The 12,500-nt window shown below is 42.4% G+C and overlaps 1 protein-coding gene and 1 long non-coding RNA gene across 2 annotated transcripts in view; one reads left to right on the top strand and one right to left on the bottom strand.

Annotated features, from left to right (window-relative positions):
* LOC132861382 (annexin A4-like) overlaps positions 1–12,500 on the bottom strand; it is a 175,256-nt gene that overhangs the window by 16,226 nt on the left and 146,530 nt on the right. The gene's annotated exons all lie outside the window — the stretch shown is intronic.
* On the top strand, positions 5,252–6,585 carry LOC132858675 (uncharacterized). Its single transcript, XR_009649648.1, has 3 exons — positions 5,252–5,283; positions 5,356–5,513; positions 5,587–6,585. It is a non-coding gene; the product is annotated as an uncharacterized LOC132858675 (long non-coding RNA).

Genomic DNA, 12,500 nt, shown 5'->3' with positions numbered 1-12,500 from the left:
GAACTAAAGGCCAATATCAAACCTCCCCTTTATCTCTAAGATCCTAGAAAAGGTTGTAGCTCAGCAGTTATGTTCAGATCTACATAGTAATAATAATCATGAACTGTATCAGTCAGGATTTAGGCCTCATCATAGCACAGAAACAGCGCTGGTTAAAGTGGTAAATGACCTGTTACTGGTCTCTGATCAGGGTTGTGTCTCTTTGCTGGTGTTACTTGATCTTAGTGCAGCTTTTGATACCATTGACCATGTTATTTTACTTGATAGGCTAGAACTTGTTAATTCCAGCATACAGACCACTCGTCAGACTCTAAACCGGTTCTGAAGCAGGTGAAAACCTGGCCAGCAGGAGCCACCTCTGCTCTTCAGGACTGTTTTGAGTGCACTGACTGGAACATCTTCAGGGAGGCTGCATTGTCCCCGTCCCAAAGAAATCTACAGTGTCCTGCCTCAATGACTATCGTCCCGTCGCACTCACACCCATCATTATGAAGTGCTTTGAGAAGCTCGTCATGAGGCACATCAAGACCCAGTTACCACCCTCACTGGACCCCCTACAGTTCGTGTATCGTTCAAACCGCTCCACGGATAATGCCATTGCCACGGCCCTTCATTTAACCCTCACCCACCTGGACAATAAAGACACTTATGTACGAATGCTGTTTATAGACTTTAGTTCAGCATTCAACACAATCATCCATCACCACCAGATTGAGAAGCTGAGCCTGCTGGGACTAAACACCTCCCTCTGCAACTGGATCCTGGACTTCCTGACTGGGAGACCTCAGTCAGTCCGGATCAGGAACAACATCTCCAGCACCACCACACTGAACACTGGAGCTCCTCAGGGCTTCGTGCTTAGTCCACTGCTGTTCACTCTGCTGACTCACGACTGTGCAGCAATGCACAGATCGAACCATATCATCAAGTTCACCAATGACACGACCGTGGTGGGTCTCATCAGCAGGAACTACGAGTCAGCAAACAGAGAGGAGGTGCAACAGCTAACTGCCTGGTGTAGAGCCAACAACCTTTCTCTGAATGTTGATAAAACTAAAGAGATGGTTGTTGACTTCAGAAGAGCACAGAGCGACCACTCTCCACTGAACATCAAGGGAGCATCTGTAGAGATTGTCAAGAGCCCCAAATTTCTTAGTGTCCATCTAGCGGAGAACTTCACCTGGTCACTCAACACCAGCTCCATCACCAAGAAAGCCCAGCAGCGTCTCTACTTCTTACGAAGGCTGAGAAAGGCACATCTCCCTCCCCCCATCCTGACGTTCTACAAAGGGACCATTGAGAGCATTCTGAGCAGCTGCATCACTGTCTGGTTTGGGAACTGCACCATCTCAGTTCGCAAGGCCCTGCAGCAGATAGTGAGGACAGCTGAGATCATTGGAGTCTTTCTTCCCTCTTTCATGGACATTTACACAACATGCTGCATCCCCAAAGACAACAGTATTGAGGATGACCCCTCACCTCACACACACTCTCTTCACCCCACACTCCCCTTACACACTGTAAGAAATAAAAAATGCGTTGTGTAAAAATAAGACGATGATGTTGAAGATCTTAATGAAGAACAAGAAGTTTATTCCACCATAGCAGTGACAAAATACATGACTTGAGCAAATCTTGCTCAAGCATTTTATACTCTTTTCCTCTTTGTAGTTTAAATGAGGTTCTGCTTTGAATGTGTATTGAGCGTAAGAACTGAGTGTCTCCCAAATGGCTGGGCTACACCTTGTTATTTAGCCAGATGTCTTTAAATATAATCACGGTCACGTACACCTTGTCTTGTTATTGTTACAGTTGTTATCAACCAAGTGGTCACTTTAAATGGTAATCGCAGTCATGTAGACCCTTTGTTCGTGGTGATCCTTGATGTCCTGCTGCCGTTCCCATGTTTATAATTGAATCAAGTTTATACATTTAGAGTCCTAAACATATTACCTTATGATACTTAAGCCATTTTAGGAATGAGCTCTTTTAGATGTGAACCTTGGAGTGGAATTTGGGTGCAATTTCTGTCATTTCTTACAGTCCCCCCTTTGATGCTTTTGGCCCTGAAGCATCACATCACTTCCTTAATACAGATCACACCTCCCATTTTTGGGCAGGTGCCCAGTGTCGGTGAAGCCCTGCCTTAGGTTGTTCCCCTTCGGCCCTCAGAGAATCTTACCCGTCATAGAAACTTCACCTCATGTGAATTATTGTGGACGTGGACGTTCAATGATCAATGTGGTACGTTCCCGTTGGCAACGTACCACATTGATCATTGAATTATCTGCAACCTGCCGTTTCAATATGGTACACAGACAACATAACATAATGCATTGACAAAGAATGAGAAAGATGCATACACAAACAGCAGTTTTGAAAGTTACATCCCAAATCAGATCAGAATATGCAATAACCAAATCACCATCATGCATTTGTTTAGTTAAAACGTTATCCTTTCCTACAAGACCTTGTTGAGCTTTGACAATATGGTCATCCTTTCATTGACATTGGCATTATGACATAATGACATTAACATATTATATAATAACATTATTATATATTTTGGTAACTCAAAGTCAAATTTTGGGACATCTTCCTCAAAGAATAGTTGTCCTCTGGATCAATTACATTGGCTGTAGGGTGAAACTTACATATGGAAAGTAATTTTCCTATGAACCAAATTGAAATGAAACAAACCGAATACAAAGTAAAGTATCATTACTCGGACAAAGTGTTAACATTTGGTTATCATTAACAAAGATAGAAAAGTGATCAAGAGTTGTAGTGACATGTTTTCCTGTTTGAAACTATTACTCTTGTAAAATTATTGTGGACGTGCGTTAGATTGATTTCACAAGCCTCATAATCAGTGTGGGGTGCCCCAGATAATAGTTGTTTTTCCAAGGCATCTCTCATAACCAGGAAGGATGGAGACAGACCCGTATGCAGGATAGCTTCAAACGAATGGGGTTTAATAAATAATGAAGACAAAGACAGTAAATGACGATAACTAAAACAATACAAATGACGACACTTAACAGGGACTAAACGTAACTAATGATTCGGGTTCACTTAAATACAAAAGACAATGAGACACGATTAGGAACAGGTGTGGAGACAGGGAGGAGCAGACAAAGGCGGGGCAGACATGTGACGAGGAACGTAAACAAAGGCACATGGCCAAAAGCATCACATGAGTCCTGACAGCATCACACTCGCAAATAAAACCAATGTAGTTTTGTCACAGCGTTCTATGTCAAGTCCTCACCATTCTCCTGATGGTAACTGTGTGATTAACCTAAAAGTCCTTAAAGTCCTTGCTTTAATACATTCTTCTGTAATATTCCCAAATTGTCCATGTTTAGAATCCTTTCAAACAATTTTTCAAATCCTTTCAAATCCTTGGGATTATTTACTTGAAGATGTTCTCTGAGGAGGTGATGAACTGGTTGCAACAGCACTGTGATACCTCAGGAACGCTGTTGTCAAGAAGACCTTATACATTCCTGTTACACTCTCTGTTACACTGTTCATCTGGGTCTGGAGACCATGCTGTGAGGTTCACCAAGACCAGAACATGGATCCATTGTAGATAAGCACTTTGGGACAGCGTTGGGCACTCTCGTATCTTTAATGCTGTCACGAGAGCTGCCTTTATTGTCCATCCTCACATCTTTATTTCTTTTTGACCTGAAAAACACTTGAAAACATCCCCCCCCCCTTTTTTAAAAAAAAAATTACAAACACATACAACATAAACTTGCCTATTTACATGGCCCTTATGACTGCCATCAGCTTTTTATGACATTAATGGATCTATGTGGAATGATCTCTTACCAGGTTGTTGGTTTTTAGTTTTGTGACGTGAATCTCTGCCTGGTGTCTCCCAGTGGGCAGACCATGGGCCCTCATGTTGGTAATTCTTTACCACAACTTCATCACTACTTTCAAATTTGTGATGGTGCACATTCTGACCAGAATGCATTTTGTTTTTCTGACTTTGCCAAATTTTCTGAGTGGCTCGGTGAAAAACAACAGGCAGTTTGTTTACTGTAGCCTGCAACTGGTTTAAAACTGTAAATCAGTATTGTGGCCTGTTCTCTTAAGGGAACATTTGCATTCCCTTGAAATATGTCCCTCTTTGCCACATGAATAACACACCAGGAGGTTATCAGGGTTACGAGGGGGTAGACTTTCCTCTCTACCTCCAGTAGTGTAGTTCTGTTTTTTCCAGGAAACCTTGCTGGCTCTATTCTTATTGAGGTTTTTAACACCTACTGCGGACACAGGATGGGATCTCTTTGTATTAACATTGTTGTTGAAAAACTGTGTCATTTTAGCAATGATGTCATTATAATCAGAGAGGTGGGTTACAAACATTGACACAGCAGAACGGGTGAGTGAGTCACATGTGTTAATCAAAGCAGATTTAAAACTGACATCATTTGGTGTGATGTCAGGATTGCCACTGAAAGTTTTAAATGTCTCCAATAATCGCTCTGAAAATGCCATAGGATGCTCCCCTTTCCTCATGTGCACATCACATATTTTATCCCAGTCAACTAACATTACACCTAGGACTTCGAGCAGTGCCTGTTTCCTCTCTGACTTATTGGCAGTTCTAGTTTTGAACGCTCCTTCATTAGCACGCATAGTTGTAATCAAGTGAACTGGAGCCATGGGGAACTTAACTGTACAGTCAGAGTATTGACTCCTGACTGACTGAGAATCTCTTTCTGAGTTCTCATCACTGTCTAACATGTCAGGAACTTGATTACTCCACATGCTACATACAGATGTCTTACTGATGCTAGTTTCAGTTGTGCCATTTTTAACAGGAATTGACAAGCAGACTTTGCTTCCTCTAAATCTTTGAACAATGTTTCCACAGATGAACTAAGCATGCTGTTGTTAGTTCAAAGGTGTACAATTTCATTCTGCATCCTAATCTTTTCTTCTTTACAGATTATACCAGACTAGGGAAATAATCTTAATCAGCCTTTAATGCAGTCTTTCTAGTCACTTTGTACGATGCAATAACTGCTTGCAGTGCATTGGCAATCTGTCCTTTTTTGTTCTTGGGCATTTTAAAGTCATTTTCAAACTTATGTAGTGGGGCAGTCTAGGTACCGCCCTATTAAACATGGTTTTCACCTGAATGACAGGTGCGACAGCCTATTGGCTGCCGCTCCGGGTGTATTTAAGGCGTAGCTTACGTCATCTGGCTACGCATCATACAGCCATTATTGTGTGTGGGTGTGTGCGCGCAGTTTGTGGGAGGTATGTAGCTAGCTGTTTGGCTAACATTGTTGTTAGTGTTTGCACTATTTCAGTGTGCATATCTGTTTATAGCCAGGTTATGGTCGCGATTGGGACAACGTTGCTGTTGGGTACAGGCTGTCCTTCCCTCCAGTTTGTGTGTGCTCTAGATCACCTGCATATTTGCTGTTTGCCGCTGATGGATAAAGCTGTGAGTAACTGAGCCCGTGGGTTTAGCGATCTACTTCCGGGTAGGTATATCTAGTCCTTTGAGCCGTTTTGGGGTGGTGTCTTTGATTTCTATTAACTTTTGTCCTTTTTTAGTGCATCTGCTCGTGAGCCCTTCGTCACTGGACTGCGGGGCCAACGCTCTTTAGACGGCGTTAAGACTGCACTGTTTGTTCTGCTGCTACTTTTATGACTGTGACCATTTGCATTTGATTATTCTTTTCTGGCCTTGTTTGTTTTTTTTCACGCTCAGGCTGGTGGGTTAGGTGAAGAGCGGCTAGTCCGAGTCGTCAGTTAGAGCGAGCTATACCGTTCACGGTGCGTGCTTAGCTCCACCGGCTGTTATATTGCCGCCAGCAGCGTGTTTGTTTTGTTTATTTATTTGGTTGTTTTTGTTGGACCGGCGCTCTTCCTAAAGACTGCGTGGAAGAAGCGGATGATATCCCGTACTTGGGAAGATTTTAGTTTTTATTTTTGTTTTGTTTAATGTTGATTTGAGTCGTTTGGCTGAAAGATCTTTTCAGCCTCAAGTTTTGTTTTGTTGCATTCTCTGTGATTTTAATTTGAGCCTGTTGTCTTTATTTGTATTGGTTTTATTTCTTTTTGGTTTTGTTCTCCTCCTTCACCTCTTGCTGCTTCATGGCATGTCTAGGTTCATGAGCTTTTAGCCTGAACCTAGTTGAGTCTTGACATCTCTCTGTTGGACCCTTGTGGCCAGTAAATTGTCCATTGTTCCCCTTTAGGGTTTGAACTTATTCTAATGCAAGTTGTTGGATTGTACAAGTTGAACTAATTGTGTTCTTATTTTTCCCTTTTTTTTTTGTTTATTTCAGGAGCTGAAGGCCCCAGTGAGGGAAGCTAGCTGTCTTGGCCCTGTGGTGGTGGTGTTTCTCTCAGAGTGTTTTGCTATCTGATATCTGCTTCTCCCTCACTTAGAGTGGGTGTGGTGTGAGCGTGAGTGTGTTGAGTGGTGTGTCCTAGGATACTCACTGTTCAGCTAGCTCCCTACTGGTAAGCCTCAGCTGCAAAGTTTCTTGTTTTTTTGTACTTCTTTTCATTGTTTTGGTCCACAGTTTTCTACATTTTAATTAATTATGGTGCAATAAAGTATTTTTGTATTTATGTCCACGTCTCTTGTGTTCAGTGGTAACGAACTGGTGTGCTATATTTCTGGGTATAAATTTCCCTGTTTATAGAAACAGGGTGGCGTAGTCTGTTCTAAGTTTTAGTGGTATTGGTGTCAATTCTTGCCCTGCACCGCCCCGCCACACTTAGAAATAGCCCTCATACTCATACGGTTTATCAACAATGTTCTCTATTCCATCAAACATTCCCTGAGAACCGTGTTTAGCGATGTACTTAACAATCAGCTGTTCCATTTTTACAAACTCACAGCTTTCCTTAAATCTTAGTCTTTAAACTTTACACAGTTTCTGTAACTATAAGCTGTCTAGTTAACCATTAGTCTATTTATTCACAGCTTCAGTACTTCGGACATAAACGAACAAAACAGCCACAATACGTTGGGCTTTTGAACTGAAAAGTCTCCCTGCTTCGGACACAGACACACTCCATCTGAGTTCAACTACAGTAAAACTTAACACTCACACCTCTCAAACACTCACAAACAGTCTCAAACAGTCAAACAGTATCACTCACAAACTCACAAACAAAAATGTAACACATATTTTAAAACAGTCTTTTAGCCACAGCACTTTTGGACTTAAAACGTAAGTTTAACACTGTCACAGTACGTCGGACAAAATCACAGTACGTCGGGTTTCTTTGCGTTAAAACCTAACCGTTTACTTAACCACAGCACATGGACTTAAAACGCGTAAGTTTAAAACACTGTTACAGTCTGTCAGACAACACCACACTACCTCGGGTTATTGCTTTAAACTCTACAGAGCTGCGGTGCGTCGGGCTCTTTACACTATCACTGTTTCACTTACTTTAGAAACACTTTTAGCTATAATTCCACTGCCACACTGCGTCGGGCTGATTCAGTTACTTTAGAATCACAACAAGTTTCAGTTACTTTAGAATCTTAACAGAATTCTAACAAACACACCACAAGTTTCAGTTACTTTAGAAACCTCTCAGCTTAAGCACTTTGCTTCAGTTACTTTAGAAACAACAATTCACACACAACTCTGTCACCACACTGCGTCGGGTTAATTCAGTTCTGTTAGAATCTTAAACAGAAATGTACAGAATAGGCTTAACAGAAATGGCTGGGCTACACCTTGTTATTTAGCCAGATGTCTTTAAATGTTAATCATGGTCACGTACACCTTGTCTTGTTATTGTTACAGTTGTTATCAACCAAATGGTCACTTTAAATGGTAATCGCAGTCACGTAGACCCTTTGTTCGTGGTGATCCTTGATGTCCTGCTGCTGTTCCCATATTTACAATTGAATCAAGTTTATACATCTAGAGTCCTAAATGTATTACCTTATGATACTTAAACCTTTTTAGGAATGAGCTCTTTTAGATGTGAACCTTGGGGTGGAAGTTGGGTGCAATTTCTGTAATTTCTTACAACACCTTCCTGCCATCTGGTACAGAAGCATTCAGGCCTCACGACCAGACTGTGAACTGAACTGTACCGAGCACAATACACACACACGCACAATCAACTGTATGGACTGCAATGACCCACACCAAATATGCACTCTTCCAATGTACATCCATGTCTACAGCACCATCATATCAAACTGTTTTACACACTGTTTTTGCTCTTTACACATTCTGTCTCACATTTCAGTCGATTGCTGTTTTGCACAATACTTTACAACACCTCATGTAACTGCTGCTATAATACTAATGTGTTCATTCCAGTATTTCTGCACATGTAACATTGTTTGAATATACAGTATTTACACTGGTTGGTGCTGTTTTTGTGTGTGTATTGTCTTTTGTCCTGCACTGTCTTTTTGTCTTTTGTCCTGCACTGTCTTTTTGTCTTTTGTCCTGCACTGTCTTGTTTGTCTTGTTTGTCTTGTCCTGCACTGTGTACACCAGGTTGCACAGTTGCACTTTATGTGGCTAAGACTAACTTACTAAGTCCTTATAGCTCTGTCTTTGTTTTATGTAGCACCCTGATGCCCCTTTTCCACCGAGGCAGTTTGAGTGCAGGTTCGGAGCCTAATTTAGAACCAGTTCTTTCTTTTTCGACAGCCAAAGCACCGGCTCTGAACCAGGAAAAGCGGTTCTTAAGTAGCACCAAAACGTTGCTGGTCTAGACTTAAGAACCGCTGTGTCAGGAGCTGTGGGCGGGGCTGTTAGCACCTGGGGGCGGGGCTACTGTTAGCGCATTGATAATGTACCTTAAGTATACTGATGTTTAATACACTTTTACTTTACCGCAATATGATACATTATCAGCACACATGATAGTAAGTAGCTACATGCTAAGGCTAACTTTTTTCTGTGTTAATGATAAAATAACGTTATGTACTTTTCCATCACAACCTCCGTTTATACAGATTACATGGAGCTGCACGTACACGTTTTTTTCGCCGCGTTAATGTAGGTTCACAAAGCCATGAGCATTAACAGTAAAGCAACATCCGCCATTGTTGATGTGTTTGTGTTTGTCGCTGCTGCGCAAAAGTTGCTGGGACACGTGACACGTATAAATTGACGTCAGACTCGGCTCTTGATGCTCTCTAGCCGGTGGAAAGACAAACCGGTTCTTAGAAGGTTCACCAATGGAACCAACTCTGAACCAGCACCTGGTTCTTTCCGGTGGAAAAGAGGCATAAGTGTGTGTGTTCCTCGTCTGTGTGAGTGTGTGTGTCTGTGTGAGTGTGAGTGTCTGTGTGTGTCTGTGTGTGTGTGTGTGTGTGTGTGTGAGTGTATGTGTGTGTCTGTGTGTGTGAGTGTCTGTGTGTGTCTGTGTGTGTGTGTGTGTGAGAGGGTGTGTGTGTGTGAGTGTGTGTGTGTGAGTGTCTGTGTGATTGTGTGTGTGTGTGTGAGTGTGTCTGTGTGATTGTGTGTGTGTGTGTGTGTGTGTGAGTGTGAGTGCGTGTGTGAGTGTGTGTGTGTGAGTGTGAGTGTGTGTGTGTGTGTGAGTATGTGAGTGTGCGAGTGTGAGTAAGTGTGTCTGTGTGAGTGTGTGTGTGAGTGTGAGTGTGTGTGTGTGTGAGTATGTGAGTGTGCGAGTGTGAGTAAGTGTGCGAGTGTGAGTAAGTGTGTGTGTGTAAATGTGTGTGTAAATGTGTGTGTAAGTGTGTGTGTAAATGTGTGTGTAAATGTGTGTGTAAATGTGTGTGTAAATGTGTGTGTAAGTGTTTGTGTGTCCCTCATAAAGACCTTTCTGATTCTGATTCTGATGTTGCAAGAATTTTGCCTCTAGGCCTTACGATTCAGCACAAAATTGGGTTTTTGGACTGTTGGTGGCGCTAGAGGGTTTGAGCTAGACACACCAAAGTTGCTACAGTACCTTTGAAGACTGACCTCTACATGTGTGCCAAATTTCATAACTTTCCTACGTACGGTTCTATGGGCTGCCATTGACTTCAATGACGGACGTAATAATAATAATAATAATAATAATAATAATAATAATAATAATAAATATAGCTGCAAGCAGTGATACCAGGGTCAAGCCGATCAGATGCGCTCAGAACATGTCGCTGATGAACCATACCAAGTTTCGTAGCTATATGGCATTGTATTGGTAAAATACTGAACTTGACGTGAAAATTCAAAATGTGTGTAAGTGTGTGTAGGTGTGTGTGTTTAAGTGAGTGTGTGTGTGAGTGTGTGTGTAAGTGTGAGTGTGTGTGTAAGTATGAGTGTGTGTGTAAGTGTGAGTGTGTGTGTAAGTGTTTGTGTAAGTGTGTGTGTGTGAGTGAGTGTGTGTGAGTGAGTGTGAGTGTGTGAGTCAGTGAAGGTGTTTGTGAGTATGTGAATGAGTGTGCGAGTGTGAGCAAGTGTGCGAGTGTGAGTGTGTGTAAGTGTGTGCGAGTGTGAGTGAGTGTGTAACTGTGAGTGTGTGTATGTGAGTGTGAGTGTGTATGTGAGTGTGCGAGTGAGTATGTGAGTGTGCGAGTGTGAGTAAGTGTGCGAGTGTGAACGAGTGTGTTTGTGTGTGTGTGTAAATGTGTGTGTAAGTGTGTGTGTGTTCCTCGTATGTGAAAACATACTTGGCAATAAAGTGTGTGTGTGAGTGTGTCTGTGTGAGTGTGAGTGTGTATGTGTGTGTGTCTCTGTGTGTCTGTGTGTGTGTGTGTGTGTAAATGTGTGTGTATGTGAGTATGTGTGTGAGTATGTGAGTGTGCGAGTGAGTATGTGAGTGTGAGTGTGTATGTGAGTGTGCGAGTGAGTATGTGAGTGTGCGAGTGTGAGTAAGTGTGCGAGTGTGAACGAGTGTGTTTGTGTGTGTGTGTAAATGTGTGTGTAAGTGTGTGTGTGTTCCTCGTATGTGAAAACATACTTGGCAATAAAGTGTGTGTGTGAGTGTGTCTGTGTGAGTGTGAGTGTGTATGTGTGTGTGTCTCTGTGTGTCTGTGTGTGTGTGTGTGTGTAAATGTGTGTGTATGTGAGTATGTGTGTGAGTATGTGAGTGTGCGAGTGAGTATGTGAGTGTGAGTGTGTATGTGAGTGTGCGAGTGAGTATGTGAGTGTGCGAGTGTGAGTAAGTGTGCGAGTGTGAACGAGTGTGTTTGTGTGTGTGTGTAAATGTGTGTGTAAGTGTGTGTGTGTTCCTCGTATGTGAAAACATACTTGGCAATAAAGTGTGTGTGTGAGTGTGTCTGTGTGAGTGTGAGTGTGTATGTGTGTGTGTCTCTGTGTGTCTGTGTGTGTGTGTGTGTGTGTGTACCGTATTTTCCGCACTATAAGGCGCACCTAAAAGCCTTAAATTTTCTCAAAAATCGGCCGTGCGCCTAATAATCCGGTGCGCCTTATGTGTGCACTGAGTTCCAAAAATCTGTAATAATGTTGTTGTGCCACTTTGGTAAGCACTCTGCTTGATTGACTGTCGGACCATTTCCCGCAGACACAGGGATGTAATACATACACTATGTACGCTGGCAGCGATAAACCAATCAGAAAACATTACGTAATACTACAGTACGTACGCTTACCTCCGCCACGCCTCCGGTAGGTAGGTATACTACCGGTATGTTGCAAAACCACATTTGTTTCTGCCTAACCATTATGCGCTCCACAGTCCAGTCCAGTAGGTGGCGGTAAATGCACCTTAAGTTGGTTTGCATCCGCCAATAAAAATCAGAAGAAGAAGACGACAACATTTGTTTGTCTAAAGACCTACAGGCTATCAGTTACACGGTTGTAAATGGGAATAGAGCAGCTGCGAAAGAATTCAACATCAGTGAATCTATGGTTCGGAAGTGGGAGGAAGCAAGAAAATAAACTGCGCCAAGTTAAGAAGACACAGTAGATGAGGACTTTGATGGATTTGTGGGAGAAGATTGATTAAAAAATAATGTGTGTATTGTTAAATAGTAGAATAAAGTTGAACTAAACTCACTGTTTTGCTTCCGTTACCTTTTTTGTAGACCGTATGTTTTAGCATGCGCCTTATAATACAGTGCGCCTTATGTGTGGGTTAAGTACAGAAATAGACCCCGTAATTGAGACTGCGCCTTATAATCCGGTGCGCTTTATAGTGCGGAAAATACGGTAAATGTGTGTGTATGTGAGTATGTGTGTGAGTATGTGAGTGTGCGAGTGAGTATGTGAGTGTGCGAGTGTGGAAACTTGGTATGTTTCATCAGCGACATGTTCTGAGCGCATCTGATCGGCTTGACCCCGTGTGTGTGTGTGTGTGTGTGCGTGTGTGAGTGTGTGTGTGTGTATATGTGTCTCTGTGCATCTGTGTGTGTGTGTGTTTGTGTGCGTGTGTGAGTGTGTGTGTGTGTGTGAGAGTGTGTGTCTGTGTGTGTGTGTGAGAGTGTGTGTGTGTGTGTGTGTGTGTGTAAATGCGTGTGTATGTGAGTGTGTGTGAGTATGTGAGTGTGCGAGTGTGTGTGT

Source organism: Tachysurus vachellii, chromosome 2 (genome assembly GCF_030014155.1).
Source record: "Tachysurus vachellii isolate PV-2020 chromosome 2, HZAU_Pvac_v1, whole genome shotgun sequence".
Classification (NCBI taxonomy): domain Eukaryota; kingdom Metazoa; phylum Chordata; class Actinopteri; order Siluriformes; family Bagridae; genus Tachysurus; species Tachysurus vachellii.
The sequence above is the reverse complement of the archived record's forward strand: the minus strand, read 5'-3'. Positions and strand labels throughout refer to the sequence as shown.